Raw genomic sequence first — 18,424 nt, 5'->3', positions numbered from 1 at the left:
CTTTGTTGCTTGGTGTAAGTTTGTGTCTGTGTTATTGGGTATCAGTGTATGTCATTGTTACTTGGTGTCAGTGTATGTCAAAATACTTGGTGTAAGTGTGTGTCTTTGTTACTTGGTGTAATTGTCTGTCTTTGTTACTTGGTGTCAGTGTATGTCTGTGTTACTTGGTGTAAATGTGTGTCTTTGTTGCTTGGTGTAAGTGTATGTCTTTGTTACTTGGTTTCACTGTATGTCTTTGTTACTTGGTGTACGTGCGTGTCTGTGTTACTGGGTGTCAGTGTTTATCTATGTTACTTGGTGTAAGTGTGTGTCTTTGTTACTTGTTGTCCTTGTGTATCTGTGTTACTGGGTGTCAGTGTATGTCTTTGTTACTGGGCGTCTGTGTATGTCTTTGTTAATTGGTGTAAGTGTGTTTCTGTGTTACTGGGTATCAGTGTCTGTCTTTGTTACTTGGTGTAAGTGTGTGTCTGTGTTACTGGGTGTCAGTGTGTATCTGTGTTACTTGGTGTAAGTGTGTGTCTTTGTTACTTGGTGTCCGTGTGTATCTTTGTTACTGGGTGTCAGTGTATGTCTTTGTTACTGGGTGTCAGTGTATGTCTTTGTTAATTGGTGTAGGTGTGTGTCTGTGTTACTGGGTATCAGTGTCTGTCTTTGTTACTTGGTGTCAATGTATGTCTGTGTAACTTGGTGTAAGTGTGTGTCTGTGTTACTGAGTATCAGTGTCTGTCTTTGTTACTTGGTGTAAGTGTGTGTCTGTGTTCTTGGGTATCAGTGCATGTCTTTGTTGCTTGTTGTCAGTGTGTGTCTTTGTGACTTGGTGTCAGTGTATGTCTTTGTTCCTTGGTGTAAGTGTGTGTCTGTGTTATTGGGTGTCAGTGTATCTCTTTGTTACTTGGTGTCAGTGTATGTCAAAATACTTGGTGTAAGGGTGTGTCTTTGTTACTTGGTGTAATTGTCTGTCTTTGTCACTTGGTGTCAGTGTATGTCTGTGTTACTTGGTGTAAGTGTGTGTCTTTGTTACATGGTGTAAGTGTATGTCTTTGTTACTTGGTGTCAGTGTATGTCTTTGTTACTTGGTGTATGTGTGCGTCTGTGTTACTGGGTGTCAGTGTGTATCTGTGTTACTTGGTGTAAGTGGGTGTCTTTGTTACTTGGTGTCCGTGTGTGTCTGTGTTACTGGGTGTCAGTGTATGATTTTGTGACTGTGTGTCAGTATATTTCTTTATTATTTGGTGTAAGTGTGTGTCTGTGTTACTGGATATCAGTGTCTGTCTTTGTTACTTGGTGTAATTGTGTGTCTGTGTTACTGGGTATCAGTGTATGTCTTTGTTACTTGGTGTCATTGTATGTCTGTGTTACTTGGTGTAAGTGAGTGTCTGTGTCACTGGGTATCAGTGTATGTCTTTGTTACTTGGTGTCAGTGTATGTCTGTGGAACTTGGTGTAAGTGTATGTCTTTGTTACTTGGTGTCAGTATATGTCTTTGTTACTTGGTGTAAGTGTGTGTCTGTGTTACTGGGTGTCAGTGTATGTCTTTGTCACTTGGTGTAAGTGTGTGTCTGTGTTAATGAGTATCAGTGTCTGTCTTTGTTACTTGGTGTAAGTGTGTGTCTGTGTTCCTGGGTATCAGTGTATATCTTTGTTACTTGGTGTCAGTGTATGTCTGTCTTACTTGTTGTAAGTGTTTGTCTGTGTTACTGGGTATCAGTGTATGTCTTTGTGATTTGCTGTCGGTTTATGTCTTTGTTACTGGGTGTCAGTGTGTGTCTTTGTTACTTGGTGTCAGTGTATGTCTGTGTTACTTGGTTTAAGCGTGTCTCTTTGTTACTTAGTGTAAGTGTATGTCTTTCTTACTTGATTTCAGTGAATGTGTTTGTTACTTGGTGTCAGTGTATGTCTGTGTTACTTGGTGTAAGTGTGTGCCTGTGTTACTGGGTATCAGTGTATGCCTTTGTTACTTGGTGTCAGTGTATGTCCGTGTTACTTGGTGTAAGTGTGTGTCTGTGTTACTGGGTGTCTGTGTGTGTCTGTGTTACTTGGTGTAAGTGTGTGTCTTTGTTACTTGGAGTCCGTGTGTGTCTGTGTTACTGGGTGTCAGTGTATGACTTTGTTACTTGGTGTCAGTGTATGTCTGTGTTACTTGGTGCAAGTGTGTGTCTTTGTTACTTGGTGTAAGCGTATGTCTGTGTTACATGGTTTAAGTGTGTGTCTCTGTTTCTGGGTATCAGTGTATGTCTTTGTTACTTGGTGTAAGTGTGTGTCTGTGTTACTGGGTACCAGTGTATGTCTTTGTTACTTGGTGTCAGTGTATGTCTTTGTTACTTGGTGTAAGTGTATGTCTTTGTTACTTGGTGTCCGTGTGTGTCTGTGTTACTGGGTATCAGTATCTGTCTTTGTTACTTGGTGTAAGTGTGTGCCTGTGTTACTGGGTATCAGTGTATGTCTTTGTTGCTTGCTGTCTGTGTATGTCTGTGTTACTTGGTGTAAGTGTGTGTCTGTGTTACTGGGTATCAGTGTATGTCTTTGTTACTTGGTGTAAGTGTGTGTCTGTGTTACTGGGTATCAGTGTATGTCTTTGTTACTTGGTATCAGTGTATGTCTTTGTTACTTGGTGTAAGTGTGTGTCTGTGTTACTGGGTGTAAGTGTGTGTCTGTGTTACTGGGAATCAGTGTATGTCTTTGTTAATTGGTGTCAGTGTATGTCAAAATTCTTGCTGTAAGTGTATGTATTTGTTGCTTGGTGTAATTGTCTGTCATTGTTACTTGGTGTCAGTGTATGTCTGTGTTACTTGGTGTAAGTGTGTGTCTTTGTTACTTGGTGTAAGTGTATGCTTTTGTTACTTGGTGTCAGTGTATGTCTTTGTTACTGGGTGTATGTGTGTGTCTGTGTTACTGGGTATCAGTGTATGTCTTTGTTAATTGGTGTCAGTGTACGTCAAAATACTTGATGTCAGTGTATGTCTTTGTTGCTTGGTGTAAGTGTGTGCCTGTGTTACTGGGTGTCAGTGTGTGTCTGTGTTACTTGGTGTAAGTGTGTGTCTTTGTTACTTGGTGTGCGTGTGTGTCTGTGTTACTTGGTGTCAGTTTATGTCTTTGTTACTTGGTGTCAGTTTATGTCTTTGTTACTTGGTGTAAGTGTGTGTCTGTGCTACTGGGTATCAGTGTATGTCTTTGTTACCTGGTGTCAGTGTATGTCTTTGTTACATGGTGTAAGTGTGTGTCTGTGTTACTGTGTATCAGTATCTGTCTTTGTTACTTGGTGTAAGTGTGTGCCTGTGTTACTGGGTATCAGTGTATGTCTTTGTTGCTTGATGTCAGTGTATGTCTGTGTTACTTGGTGTAAGTGTGTGTCTGTGTTACTGGGTATCAGTGTATGTCTTTGTTACTTGGTGTAAGTGTGTGTCGGTGTTACTGGGTATCAGTGTATGTCTTTGTTACTTGGTATCAGTGTATGTCTTTGTTACTTGGTGTAAGTGTATGTCTGTGTTACTTGGCGTAAGTGTGTGTCTTTGTTACTTGGTGTAAGTGTATGCTTTTGTTACTTGGTGTCAGTGTATGTCTTTGTTAATTGGTGTGGGTGTGTGCCTGTGTTACTGGCTATCAGTGTATGTCTTTGTTACTTGGTGTCAGTGTATGTCTTTGTTACTTGGTGTACGTGTGTGTCTGTGTTACTGGGTGTCAGTGTGTGTCTGTGTTACTTGGTGTAAGTGTGTGTCTTTGTTACTTGGTGTCCGTGTGTGTCTGTGTTACTGGGTGTCAGTTTATGTCTTTGTTACTTGGTGTCAGTGTATGTCTTTGTTACTTGGTGTAAGTGTGTGTCTGTGTTACTGGGTATCAGAGTCTGTCTTTGTTACTTGGTGCAGATGTGTGTCTGTGTTACTGGGTATCAGTGCATGTCTTTGTTACTTGGTGTCAGTGTATGTCTGTGTTGCTTGGTGTAAGTGTGTGTCTGTGTTACTGGGTATCAGTGTCTGTCTTTGTGACTCTCTGTCAGTGTATGTCTTTGTTACTGGGTGTCAGTGTGTGTCTTTGTGATTTGGTGTCAGTGTATGTCTTTGTTACTTGGTGTAAGTGTGTATCTGTGATACTGGGTATCAGTGTATGTCTTTGTTACTTGGTGTCAGTGCATGTCTGTGTTACTTGGTGTAAGTGTATGTCTGTGTTACTGGGTATCAGTGTATGTTTGTGTTACTTGGTGTCAGTGTATGTCTGTGTTACTTGGTGTAAGTGTGTGTCTGTGTTACTGGGTATCAGTGTAGGTCTTTGTTACTTTGTGTCTGTGTATGTCTGTGTTACTTGGTGTAAGTGTGTGTCTGTGTTACTGGATGTCCGTGTATGTCTTTGTTACTTTGTGTAAGTGTGTGTCTGTGTTACTGGGTGTAAGTGTGTGTCTGTGTTACTGGGTATCAGTGCATGTCTTTGTCAGTTGGTGTCAGTGTATGTCAAAATACTTGGTGTAAGTGTATGTCTTTGTTACTTGGTGTCAGTGTCTGTCTTTGTTACTTGGTGTAAGTCTATGTCTTTGTTACTTTGTGTAAGTGTGTGTCTGTGTTACTGGGTATCAGTGTCTGTCTTTGTTACTTGGTGTAAGTTTGTGTCTGTGTTACGGGCTATCAATGTATGTCTTTGTTACCTGGTGTCAATGTATGTCTTTGTTACTTGGTGTAAGTGTGTGTCTGTGTTACTGGGTATCAGTGTATGTCTTTGTTACTAGGGTTCAGTGTGTTTCTGTGTTACTGGGGGTCAGTGTTTGTTTCTAACTGGGTGTCAGTGTGTGTCGGTGTTACTGGGTATCAATGTATGTCTTTGTTACTTGGTGTAAGTGTATGTCTTTGTTACTTGGTTTCAGTGTATGTGTTTGTGACTTGGTGACAGTGTATGTCTTTGTTACTGGGTGTCAGTGTATGTCTTTGTTACTTGGTGTAAGTGTGTGTCTGTGTTACTGGGTATCACTGTATGTCTTTGTTACTTGGTGTAAGTGTGTCTCTTTGTTACTTGGTGTCAGTGTATGTCATTGTTATTGGTGTAAGTGTGTGTCTTTGTTACTTGGTGTCAGTGTGTGTCTGTGCTCCTGGGTGTCAGTGCATGTCTTTGTTACTGTGTATTGGTGTGTGTTACTGGGTGTCAGTCTGTGTTTTTGACACTAGGTGTCAGTATATAGTTTAGTTTAGAGAAACAACACTGAAACGGGCCCTTGGGCCCACCGAGTCTGTGCCGACCATCAACAACCCATTTATACTAATCCTACACTTATCCCGTATTCCACTCACATCCCCACCTGTCCCTAAATATTTCCCTGCCACCTTCCTGTACTAGGGGCAATTTATAATGGCCAATTAACCTATCAACCTGCAAGTCTTTGGCATGTGGGAGGAAACCGGAGCACCCGGAGGAAACCCACGCAGACACAGGGAGAAATTGTAAACTCCGCACAGGCAGTACCCAGAATCGAACACGGGTCCCTGGAGCTGTGAGGCTGCAGTGCAAACCACTGCGCCAATGTGCCCCCCCCCCCCCCCACACCACCCCCAGTGTGTGCCTGTGTTACTGGGTTTCAATGTATGTCTTTGTTACTTGGTGTCAGTTTATGTCTGTGTTACTTGGTGTCAGTGTGTTTGTTTGTGTTGCTGGGCGTCAGTATGTGTCTGTGTTACTTAGTGTAAGTGTGTGTCTTTGTTACTTGGTGTCCGTGTGTGTCTGTGTTACTGGGTGTCAGTGTATGTCTTTGTTACTTGGTGTCAGTGTATGTCTGTGTTCCTTGGTGTAAGTGTGTGCCTTTGTTACTGGGTATCAGTGTATGTATTTGTTACTTGGTGTAAGTGTGTGTCTTTGTTACTGGGTGTCAGTGTGCGTCTGTGTTACTTGGTGTAAGTGTGTGTCTTTGTTACTTGGTGACCGTGTGTGTCTGTGTTACTGGGTGTCAGTGTATGTCTTTGTAACTGGGTGTCAGTGTATGTCTTTGTTACTTGTTGTAAGTGTGTGTCTGTGTTATTGGGTATCAGTGTCTGTCTTTGTTACTTGGTGTAAGTGTGTGTCTCTGTTACTGGGTATCAGTGTATGTCTTTGTTACTTGGTGTCAGTGTATGTCTGTGTTACCTGGTGTCAGTGTGTGTCTGTGTTACTGTGTATCAGTGTATGTATTTGTGACTTGGTGTCAGTGTATGCCTTTGTTACTGGGTGTCAGTTTGTGTCTTTGTGACGTGGTGTCAGTGTATGTCTTTGTTACTTGGTGGAAGTGTGTGTCTGTGTTATTGGGTATCAGTGTATGTCTTTGTTACTTGGTGTCAGTGTATGTCAAAATACTTGGTGTCAGTGTATGTCTGTGTTACTTGGTGTAAGTGTGTGTCTTTGTTACTTGCTGTAAGCGTATGTCTTTGTTACTTGGTGTCAGTGTATGTCTTTGTTACTTGGTGTCAGTGTATGTCATTGTTACTTGGTGTAAGAGTGTGCTGTGTTACTGGGTATCAGTGTATGTCATTGTTACTTGGTGTCAGTGTATGTCAAAATACCTGGTGTCAGTGTATGTCTTTGTTACTGGGTGTCAGTGTGTGTCTTTGTGACTTGGTGTCAGTGTATGTCTTTGTTACTTGGTGTAAGTGTGTGTCTGTTTTACTGGGTATCAGTGTATGTCTTAGTTACTTGGTGTCAGTGTATGTCTGTGTTACTTGGTGTAAGTGTGTGTCTGTGTTACTGGGTATCAGTGTATGTCTGTGTTACTTGGTGTCAGTGCATGTCTGTGTTACTTGGTGTAAGTGTGTGTCTGTGTTACTGGGTATCAGTGTATGTCTTTGTTACTTGGTGTAAGTGTGTGTCTGTGTTACTGGGTATCAGTGTATGTCTTTGTTACTTGGTGTAAGTGTGTCTCTTTGTGACTTGGTGTCAGTGTATGTCATTGTTATTGGTGTAAGTGTGTGTCTTTGTTACTTGGTGTCAGTGTGTGTCTGTGTTCCTGGGTGTCAGTGCATGTCTTTGTTACTGTGTATTGGTGTGTGTTACTGGGTGTCAGTCTGTGTTTTTGACACTAGGTGTCAGTATATAGTTTAGTTTAGAGAAACAGCACTGAAACGGGCCCTTGGGCCCACCGAGTCTGTGCCGACCATCAACAACCCATTTATACTAATCCTACACTTATCCCGTATTCCTCTCACATCCCCACCTGTCCCTATATATTTCCCTACCACCTTCCTGTACTAGGGGCAATTTATAATGGCCAATTAACCTATCAACCTGCAAGTCTTTGGCATGTGGGAGGAAACCGGAGCACCCGGAGGAAACCCACGCAGACACAGGGAGAAATTGTAAACTCCGCACAGGCAGTACCCAGAATCGAACACGGGTCCCTGGAGCTGTGAGGCTGCAGTGCAAACCACTGCGCCAATGTGCCCCCCACCCCCCCACACCACCCCCAGTGTGTGCCTTTGTTACTGGGTATCAAAGTATGTCTTTGTTACTTGGTGTCAGTTTATGTCTGTGTTACTTGGTGTCAGTGTGTTTGTTTGTGTTGCTGGGTGTCAGTATGTGTCTGTGATACTTAGTGTAAGTGTGTGTCTTTGTTACTTGGTGTCCGTGTGTGTCTGTGTTACTGGGTGTCAGTGTATGTCTTTGTTACTTGGTGTCAGTGTATGTGTGTGTTACTTGGTGTAAGTGTGTGCCTTTGTTACTGGGTATCAGTGTATGTATTTGTTACATGGTGTAAGTGTGTGTCTGTGTTACTTGGTGTAAGTGTGTGTCTTTGTTACTTGGTGACCGTGTGTGTCTGTGTTACTGGGTGTCAGTGTATGTCTTTGTAACTGGGTGTCAGTGTATGTCTTTGTTACTTGTTGTAAGTGTGTGTCTGTGTTATTGGGTATCAGTGTCTGTCTTTGTTACTTGGTGTAAGTGTGTGTCTCTGTTACTGGGTATCAGTGTATGTCTTTGTTACTTGGTGTCAGTGTATGTCTGTGTTACTTGGTGTCAGTGTGTGTCTGTGTTACTGTGTATCAGTGTATGTATTTGTGACTTGGTGTCAGTGTATGTCTTTGTTACTGGGTGTCAGTTTGTGTCTTTGTGACGTGGTGTCAGTGTATGTCTTTGTTACTTGGTGGAAGTGTGTGTCTGTGTTATTGGGTATCAGTGTATGTCTTTGTTACTTGGTGTCAGTGTATGTCAAAATACTTGGTGTCAGTGTATGTCTGTGTTACTTGGTGTAAGTGTGTGTCTTTGTTACTTGCTGTAAGCGTATGTCTTTGTTACTTGGTGTCAGTGTATGTCTTTTTTACTTGGTGTCAGTGTATGTCATTGTTACTTGGTGTAAGAGTGTGCTGTGTTACTGGGTATCAGTGTATGTCATTGTTACTTGGTGTCAGTGTATGTCAAAATACCTGGTGTCAGTGTATGTCTTTGTTACTGGGTGTCAGTGTGTGTCTTTGTGACTTGGTGTCAGTGTATGTCTTTGTTACTTGGTGTAAGTGTGTGTCTGTGTTACTGGGTATCAGTGTATGTCTTAGTTACTTGGTGTCAGTGTATGTCTGTGTTACTTGGTGTAAGTGTGTGTCTGTGTTACTGGGTATCAGTGTATGTCTGTGTTACTTGGTGTCAGTGCATGTCTGTGTTACTTGGTGTAAGTGTGTGTCTGTGTTACTGGGTATCAGTGTATGTCTTTGTTACTTGGTGTAAGTGTGTGCCTGTGTTACTGGGTATCAGTGTATGTCTTTGTTACTTGGTGTCAGTGTATGTCTGTGTTACTTGGTGTTAGTGTGTGTCTGTGTTACTGGGTATCAGTGTATGTCTGTGTTACTTGGTGTCAGTGTATGTCTGTGTTACTTGGTGTAAGTGAGTGTCTGTGTTACTGGGTATCAGTGTATGTCTTTGTTACTTTGTGTCAGTGTATGTCTGTGTTACTTGGTGTAAGTGTGTGTCTGTGTTACTGGGTATCAGTGTATGTCTTTGTTACTTGGTGTCAGTGTCTGTCGAAATACTTGGTGGAAGTGTATGTCTTTGTTGCTTGGTGTAAGTGTGTGTCTGTGTTACTGGGTGTCAGTGTGTGTCTGTGTTACTTGGTGTAAGTGTGTGACTTTGTTAATTGGTGTGCATGTGTGTCTGTGTTACTTGGTGTCAGATTATGTCTTTGTTACTTGGTGTCAGTGTATGTCTTTGTTACTTGGTGTAAGTGTGTGTCTGTGTTACTGGGTATCAGTGTATGTCTTTGTTACCTGGTGACAGTGTATGTCTTTGTTACATGGTGTAAGTGTGTGTCTGTGTTACTGGGTATCAGAATCTGTCTTTGTTACTTGGTGTAAGTGTGTGCCTGTGTTACTGGGTATCAGTGTATGTCTTTGTTGCTTGATGTCAGTGTATGTCTGTGTTACTTGGTGTAAGTGTGTGTCTGTGTTACTGGGTATCAGTGTATGTCTTTGTTACTTGATGTAAGTGTGTGTCTGTGTTACTGGGTATCAGTGTATGTCTTTGTTACTTGGTATCAGTGTATGTCTTTGTTACTTGGTGTAAGTGTATGTCTGTGTTAATTGGCGTAAGTGTGTGTCTTTGTTACTTGGTGTAAGTGTATGCTTTTGTTACTTGGTGTCAGTGTATGTCTTTGTTACTTGGTGTGGGTGTGTGCCGGTGTTACTGGGTATCAGTGTATGTCTTTGTTACTTGGTGTCAGTGTATGTCTTTGTTACTTGGTGCAAGTGTGTGTCTGTGTTACGGGGTGTCAGTTTATGTCTTTGTTACTGGGTGTCAGTGTGTGTCTGTGTTACTTGGTGTAAGTGTGTGTCTTTGTTACTTGGTGTCCGTGTGTGTCTGTGTTACTGGGTGTCAGTTTATGTCTTTGTTACTTGGTGTCAGTGTATGTCTTTGTTACTTGGTGTAAGTGTGTGTCTGTGTTACTGGGTATCAGAGTCTGTCTTTGTTACTTGGTGCAGATGTGTGTCTGTGTTACTGGGTATCAGTGCATGTCTTTGTTACTTGGTGTCAGTGTATGTCTGTGTTACTTGGTGTAAGTGTGTGTCTGTGTTACTGGGTATCAGTGTCTGTCTTTGTGACTCTCTGTCAGTGTATGTCTTTGTTACTGGGTGTCAGTGTGTGTCTTTGTGATTTGGTGTCAGTGTATGTCTTTGTTACTTGGTGTAAGTGTGTATCTGTGATACTGGGTATCAGTGTATGTCTTTGTTACTTGGTGTCAGTGCATGTCTGTGTTACTTGGTGTAAGTGTGTGTCTGTGTTACTGGGTATCAGTGTATGTTTGTGTTACTTGGTGTCAGTGTATGTCTGTGTTACTTGGTGTAAGTGTGTGTCTGTGTTACTGGGTATCAGTGTAGGTCTTTGTTACTTTGTGTCTGTGTATGTCTGTGTAACTTGGTGTAAGTGTGTGTCTGTGTTACTGGGTGTCCGTGTATGTCTTTGTTACTTTGTGTAAGTGTGTGTCTGTGTTACTGGGTGTAAGTGTGTGTCTGTGTTACTGGGTATCAGTGTATGTCTTTGTCACTTGGTGTCAGTGTATGTCAAAATACTTGGTGTAAGTGTATGTCTTTGTTACTTGGTGTCAGTGTCTGTCTTTGTTACTTGGTGTAAGTCTATGTCTTTGTTACTTGGTGTAACTGTGTGTCAGTGTTACTGGGTATCAGTGTCTGTCTTTGTTACTTGGTGTAAGTTTGTGTCTGTGTTACGGGGTATCAATGTATGTCTTTGTTACCTGGTGTCAATGTATGTCTTTGTTACTTGGTGTAAGTGTGTGTCTGTGTTACTGGGTATCAGTGTATGTCTTTGTTTTTAGGGTTCAGTGTTTTTCTGTGTTACTGGGGGTCAGTGTTTGTTTCTAACTGGGTGTCAGTGTGTGTCTGTGTTACTGGGTATCAGTGTATGTCTTTGTTACTTGGTGTAAGTGTATGTCTTTGTTACTTGGTTTCAGTGTATGTGTTTGTGACTTGGTGACAGTGTATGTCTTTGTTACTGGGTGTCAGTGTATGTCTTTGTTACTTGGTGTAAGTGTGTGTCTGTGTTACTGGGTATCACTGTATGTCTTTGTTACTTGGTGTAAGTGTGTCTCTTTGTGACTTGGTGTCAGTGTATGTCATTGTTATTGGTGTAAGTGTGTGTCTTTGTTACTTGGTGTCAGTGTGTGTCTGTGTTCCTGGGTGTCAGTGCATGTCTTTGTTACTGTGTATTGGTGTGTGTTACTGGGTGTCAGTCTGTGTTTTTGACACTAGGTGTCAGTATATAGTTTAGTTTAGAGAAACAGCACTGAAACGGGCCCTTGGGCCCACCGAGTCTGTGCCGACCATCAACAACCCATTTATACTAATCCTACACTTATCCCGTATTCCTCTCACATCCCCACCTGTCCCTATATATTTCCCTACCACGTTCCTGTACTAGGGGCAATTTATAATGGCCAATTAACCTATCAACCTGCAAGTCTTTGGCATGTGGGAGGAAACCGGAGCACCCGGAGGAAACCCACGCAGACACAGGGAGAAATTGCAAACTCCGCACAGGCAGTACCCAGAATCGAACACGGGTCCCTGGAGCTGTGAGGCTGCAGTGCAAATCACTGCGCCAATGTGCCCCCCCCCCCCCCCACACCACCCCCAGTGTGTGCCTGTGTTACTGGGTATCAATGTCTGTCTTTGTTACTTGGTGTCAGTTTATGTCTGTGTTACTTGGTGTCAGTGTGTTTGTTTGTGTTGCTGGGTGTCAGTATGTGTCTGTGTTACTTAGTGTAAGTGTGTGTCTTTGTTACTTGGTGTCCGTGTGTGTCTGTGTTACTGGGTGTCAGTGTATGTCTTTGTTACTTGGTGTCAGTGTCTGTCAAAATGCTTGGTGGAAGTGTATGTCTTTGTTACTTGGTGTAATTGACTGTCTTTGTTACGTTGTGTCTGTGTATGTCTGTGTTACTTGGTGTAAGTGTGTGTCTTTGTTACTTGGTGTCAGTGTATGTCTTTGTTACTTGGTGTCAGTGTATGTCTGTGTTACTTGGTGTAAGTGTGTGCCTTTGTTACTGGGTATCAGTGTATGTATTTGTTACTTGGTGTAAGTGTGTGTCTTTGTTACTGGGTGTCAGTGTGCGTCTGTGTTACTTGGTGTAAGTGTGTGTCTTTGTTACTTGGTGACCGTGTGTGTCTGTGTTACTGGGTGTCAGTGTATGTCTTTGTAACTGGGTGTCAGTGTATGTCTTTGTTACTTGTTGTAAGTGTGTGTCTGTGTTATTGGGTATCAGTGACTGTCTTTGTTACTTGGTGTAAGTGTGTGTCTCTGTTACTGGGTATCAGTGTATGTCTTTGTTACTTGGTGTCAGTGTATGTCTGTGTTACTTGGTGTCAGTGTGTGTCTGTGTTACTGTGTATCAGTGTATGTATTTGTGACTTGGTGTCAGTGTATGTCTTTGTTACAGGGTGTCAGTTTGTGTCTTTGTGACTTGGTGTCAGTGTATGTCTTTGTTACTTGGTGGAAGTGTGTGTCTGTGTTATTGGGTATCAGTGTATGTCTTTGTTACTTGGTGTCAGTGTATGTCAAAATACTTGGTGTCAGTGTATGTCTGTGTTACTTGGTGTAAGTGTGTGTCTTTGTTACTTGCTGTAAGCGTATGTCTTTGTTACTTGGTGTCAGTGGATGTCTTTGTTACTTGGTGTCAGTGTATGTCATTGTTACTTGGTGTAAGAGTGTGCTGTGTTACTGGGTATCAGTGTATGTCATTGTTACTTGCTGTCAGTGTATGTCAAAATACCTGGTGTCAGTGTATGTCTTTGTTACTGGGTGTCAGTGTGTGTCTTTGTGACTTGGTGTCAGTGTATGTCTTTGTTACTTGGTGTAAGTGTGTGTCTGTGTTACTGGGTATCAGTGTATGTCTTAGTTACTTGGTGTCAGTGTATGTCTGTGTTACTTGGTGTAAGTGTGTGTCTGTGTTACTGGGTATCAGTGTATGTCTGTGTTACTTGGTGTCAGTGCATGTCTGTGTTACTTGGTGTAAGTGTGTGTCTGTGTTACTGGGTATCAGTGTATGTCTTTGTTACTTGGTGTAAGTGTGTGTCTGTGTTACTGGGTATCAGTGTATGTCTTTGTTACTTGGTGTCAGTGTATGTCTGTGTTACTTGGTGTTAGTGTGTGTCTGTGTTACTGGGTATCAGTGCATGTCTGTGTTACTTGGTGTCAGTGTATGTCTGTGTTACTTGGTGTAAGTGTGTGTCTGTGTTACTGGGTATCAGTGTATGTCTTTGTTACTTTGTGTCAGTGTATGTCTGTGTTACTTGGTGTAAGTGTGTGTCTGTGTTACTGGGTATCAGTGTATGTCTTTGTTACTTGGTGTCAGTGTCTGTCAAAATACTTGGTGGAAGTGTATGTCTTTGTTGCTTGGTGTAAGTGTGTGTCAGGGTTACTGGGTGTCAGTGTGTGTCTGTGTTACTTGGTGTAAGTGTGTGTCTTTGTTAATTGGTGTGCGTGTGTGTCTGTGTTACTTGGTGTCAGTTTATGTCTTTGTTACTTGGTGTCAGTGTATGTCTTTGTTACTTGGTGTAAGTGTGTGTCTGTGTTACTGGGTATCAGTATATGTCTTTGTTACCTGGTGTCAGTGTATGTCTTTGTTACATGGTGGAAGTGTGTGTCTGTGTTACTGGGTATCAGTATCTGTCTTTGTTACTTGGTGTAAGTGTGTGCCTGTGTTACTGGGTATCAGTGTATGTCTTTGTTGCTTGATGTCAGTGTATGTCTGTGTTACTTGGTGTAAGTGTGTGTCTGTGTTACTGGGTATCAGTGTATGTCTTTGTTACTTGGTGTAAGTGTGTGTCTGTGTTACTGGGTATCAGTGTATGTCTTTGTTACTTGGTATCAGTGTATGTCTTTGTTACTTGGTGTAAGTGTATGTCTGTGTTACTTGGCGTAAGTGTGTGTCTTTGTTACTTGGTGTAAGTGTATGCTTTTGTTACTTGGTATCAGTGTATGTCTTTGTTACTTGGTGTCAGTGTATGTCTTTGTTACTTGGTGCAAGTGTGTGTCTGTGTTACTGGGTGTCAGTTTATGTCTTTGTTACTGGGTGTCAGTGTGTGTCTGTGTTACTTGGTGTAAGTGTGTGTCTTTGTTACTTGGTGTCCGTGTGTGTCTGTGTTACTGGGTGTCAGTTTATGTCTTTGTTACTTGGTGTCAGTGTATGTCTTTGTTAATTGGTGTAAGTGTGCGTCTGTGTTACTGGGTATCAGAGTCTGTCTTTGTTACTTGGTGCAGATGTGTGTCTGTGTTACTGGGTATCAGTGCATGTCTTTGTTATTTGGTGTCAGTGTATGTCTGTGTTACTTGGTGTAAGTGTGTGTCTGTGTTATTGGGTATCAGTGTCTGTCTTTGTGACTCTCTGTCAGTGTATGTCTTTGTTACTGGGTGTCAGTGTATGTCTTTGTTACTTGGTGTAAGTGCATGTATTTGTTTCTTGGTGTCAGTGTATGTCTTTGTTACTTGGTGGAAGTGTGTGTCTGTGTTACTAGGTATCAGTGTATGTCTTTGTTACCTGGTGTCAGTGTATGTCTTTGTTACTTGGTGTAAGTGTATGTATTTGTTTCTTGGTGTCAGTGTATGTCTTTGTTACTTGGTGGAAGTGTGTGTCTGTGTTACTGGGTGTCAGTGTGTGTCTGTGTTACTTGGTGTAAGTGTGTGTCTTTGTTACTTGGTGTCCGTGTGTGACTGTGTTACTGGGTGTCAGTTTATGTCTTTGTTACTTGGTGTCAGTGTATGTCTTTGTTACTTGGTGCAAGTGTGTGTCTGTGTTACTGGGTATCAGTGTCTGTCTTTGTTACTTGGTCCAGATGTGTGTCTGTGTTACTGGGTATCAGTGTCTGTCTTTGTGACTCTCTGTCAGTGTATGTCTTTGTTACTGGGTGTCAGTGTGTGTCTTTGTGACTTGGTGTCAGTGTATGTCTTTGTTACTTGGTGTAAGTGGGTGCCTGTGTTACTGGGTATCAGTGTATGTCATTGTTACTTGGTGTCAGTGTATGTCAAAATACCTGGTGTCAGTGTATTTCTTTGTTACTGGGTGTCAGTGTATGTCTGTGTTACTTGGTGTAAGTGTGTGTCTGTGTTACTGGGTATCAGTGAATGTCTTTGTTACTTGGTGTAAGTGTGTGTCTGTGTTACTGGGTATCTGTGTATGTCTTTTTTACTTGGTATCAGTGTATGTCTTTGTTACTTGGTGTAAGTGTGTGTCTGTGTTACTGGGTAGCAGTGTATGTCTTTGTTACTTGGTGTCAGTGTATGTCTGTGTTACTTGGTGTAAGTGTGTGTCTGTGTTACTGGGTATCAGTGTATGTTTGTGTTACTTGGTGTCAGTGTATGTCTGTGTTACTTGGTGTAAGTGTGTGTCTATGTTACTGGTATCAGTGTAGGTCTTTGTTACTTTGTGTCAGTGTATGTCTGTGTTACTTGGTGTAAGTGTGTGTCTGTGTTACTGGATGTCCGTGTATGTCTTTGTTACATTGTGTAAGTGTGTGTCTGTGTTACTGGGTGTAAGTGTGTGTCTGTGTTACTGGGTATCAGTGTATGTCTTTGTTACTTGGTGTCAGTGTATGTCTGTGTTACTTGGTGTAAGTGTGTGTCTGTGTTACTGGGTATCAGTGTATGTTTGTGTTACTTGGTGTCAGTGTATGTCTGTGTTACTTGGTGTAAGTGTGTGTCTATGTTACTGGTATCAGTGTAGGTCTTTGTTACTTTGTGTCAGTGTATGTCTGTGTTACTTGGTGTAAGTGTGTGTCTGTGTTACTGGATGTCCGTGTATGTCTTTGTTACATTGTGTAAGTGTATGTCTGTGTTACTGGGTGTAAGTGTGTGTCTGTGTTACTGGGTATCAGTGTATGTCTTTGTCACTTGGTGTCAGTGTATGTCAAAATACTTGGTGTAAGTGTATGTCTTTGTTGCTTGGTGTAATTGGCTGTCTTTGTTAGTTGGTGTCAGTGTATGTCTGTGTTACTTGGTGTAAGTGTATTCTTTTGTGTGTGTCTTTGTTACTTGGTGTCAGTGTATGTCTTTGTTAATTGGTGTAAGTGTGTGCCTGTGTTACTGGGTATCAGTGCATGTCTTTGTTACCTGGTGTCAGTGTATGTCTTTGTTACTTGGTGTAAGTGTATGTATTTGTTTCTTGGTGTCAGTGTATGTCTTTGTTACTTGGTGGAAGAGTGTGTCTGTGTTACTGGGTGTCAGTGAGTGTCTGTGTTACTTGGTGTAAGTGTGTGTCTTTGTTACTTGGTGTCCGTGTGTGACTGTGTTACTGGGTATCAGTGTATGTCTTTGTTACCTGGTGTCAGTGTATGTCTTTGTTACTTGGTGTAAGTGTATGTATTTGTTTCTTGGTGTCAGTGTATGTCTTTGTTACTTGGTGGAAGAGTGTGTCTGTGTTGCTGGGTGTCAGAGTGTGTCTGTGTTACTTGGTGTAAGTGTGTGTCTTTGTTACTTGGTGTCCGTGTGTGACTGTGTTACTGGGTGTCAGTTTATGTCTTTGTTACTTGGTGTCAGTGTATGTCTTTGTTACTTGGTTTAAGTGTGTGTCTGTGTTACTGGGTATCAGTGTCTGTCTTTGTTACTTGGTGCAGATGTGTGTCTGTGTTACTGGGTATCATTGTCTGTCTTTGTGACTCTCTGTCAGTGTATGTCTTTGTTACTGGGTGTCAGTGTGTGTCTTTGTGACTTGGTGTCAGTGTATGTCTTTGTTACTTGGTGTAAGTGTGTGTCTGTGTTACTGGGTATCAGTGTATGTCTTTGTTACTTGGTATCAGTGTATGTCTTTGTTACTTGGTGTAAGTGTGTGTCTGTGTTTCTGGGTGTCCGTGTATGTCTTTGTTACTTTGTGTAAGTGTGTGTCTGTGTTACTGGGTGTAAGTGTGTGTCTGTGTTACTGGGTATCAGTGTATGTCTTTGTTACTTGGTGTCAGTGTATGTCTTTGTTACTTGGTGTAAGTGTATGTCTTTGTTGCTCGGTGTAATTGTCTGTCTTTGTTACTTGGTGTCAGTGTATGTCTTTGTTACTTGGTGTAAGTGTGTGTCTTTGTTACTTGGTGTAAGTGTATTCTTTTGTTACTTGGTGTCAGTGAATGTCTTTGTTACTTGGTGTAAGTGTGTGCCTGTGTTACTGGGTATCAGTGTATGTCTTTGTTACTTGGTGTCAGTGTATGTCTTTGTTACTTGGTGTCACTGTATGTCTTTGTTACTTGGTGTAAGTCTATGTCTTTGTTACTTGGTGTAAGTGTGTGTCAGTGTTACTGGGTATCAGTGTCTGTCTTTGTTACTTGGTGTAAGTGTGTGTCTGTGTTACCGGGTATCAATGTATGTCTTTGTTACCTGGTGTCAATGTATGTCTTTGTTACTTGGTGTAAGTGTGTGTCTGTGTTACTGGGTATCAGTGTATGTCTTTGTTACTACGGGTCAGTGTGTTTCTGTGTTACTGGGGGTCAGTGCTTGTTTCTAACTGGGTGTCAGTGTGTGTCTGTGTTACTGGGTATCAGTGCATGTCTTTGTTACTTGGTGTAAGTGTATGTCTTTGTTACTTGGTTTCAGTGTATGTGTTTGTGACTTGGTGACAGTGTATGTCTTTGTTACTGGGTGGAAGTGTGTGTCTGTGTTATTGGGTATCAGTGTATGTCTTTGTTACTTGGTGTCAGTGTATGTCAAAATACTTGGTGTAAGTGTGTGTCTTTGTTACTTGGTATAAGTGTATGTCTTTGTTACTTGGTGTCAGTGTATGCCTTTGTTACTTGGTGTCAGTGTATGTCTGTGTTACTTGGTGCAAGTGTGTGCCTGTGTTACTGGGTATCAGTGTATGTCTTTGTTACTTGGTGTCAGTGTATGTCAAAATACTTGGTGTAAGTGAATGTCTTTGTTACTTGGTGTCAGTGTGTGTCTTTGTTACTTGGTGTAAGTGTGTGCCTGTGTTACTGGGTATCAGTGTATGTCTTTGTTACTTGGTGTCATTGTATGTCTATGTTACTTGGTGCAAGTGTGTGTCTGTGTTACTGGGTGTCAGTGTGTATCTGTGTTACTTGGTGTAAGTGTGTGTCTTTGTTACTTGGTGTCCGTGTGTGTCTGTGTTACTGGGTGTCAGTGCATGACTTTGTTACTGTGTGTCAGTGTATTTCTTTATTAATTGGTGTAAGTGTGTGTCTGTGTTAATGGATATCAGTGTCTGTCTTTGTAACTTGGTGTATGTGTGTGTCTGTGTTACTGGGTATCAGTGTATGTCTTTGTTACTTGGTGTCAGTGTATGTCTATGTTACTTGGTGTAAGTGTGTGTCTGTGTTACTCGGTGTCAGTGTATGTCTTTGTTACTTGGTGTCAGTGTAAGTCTGTGGTACTTGGTGTAAGTGTATGTCTTTGTTACTTGGTGTCAGTGTATGTCTTTGTTACTTGGTGTAAGTGTGTGTCTGTGTTCCTGGGTGTCAGTGTATGCATTTGTTACTGAGTGTCAGTGTATACTTTGTTAC

The sequence above is a fragment of the Heterodontus francisci genome, chromosome 22 (genome assembly GCF_036365525.1).
Source record: "Heterodontus francisci isolate sHetFra1 chromosome 22, sHetFra1.hap1, whole genome shotgun sequence".
NCBI lineage: Eukaryota > Metazoa > Chordata > Chondrichthyes > Heterodontiformes > Heterodontidae > Heterodontus > Heterodontus francisci.
Note: the sequence above shows the minus strand (reverse complement) of the source record.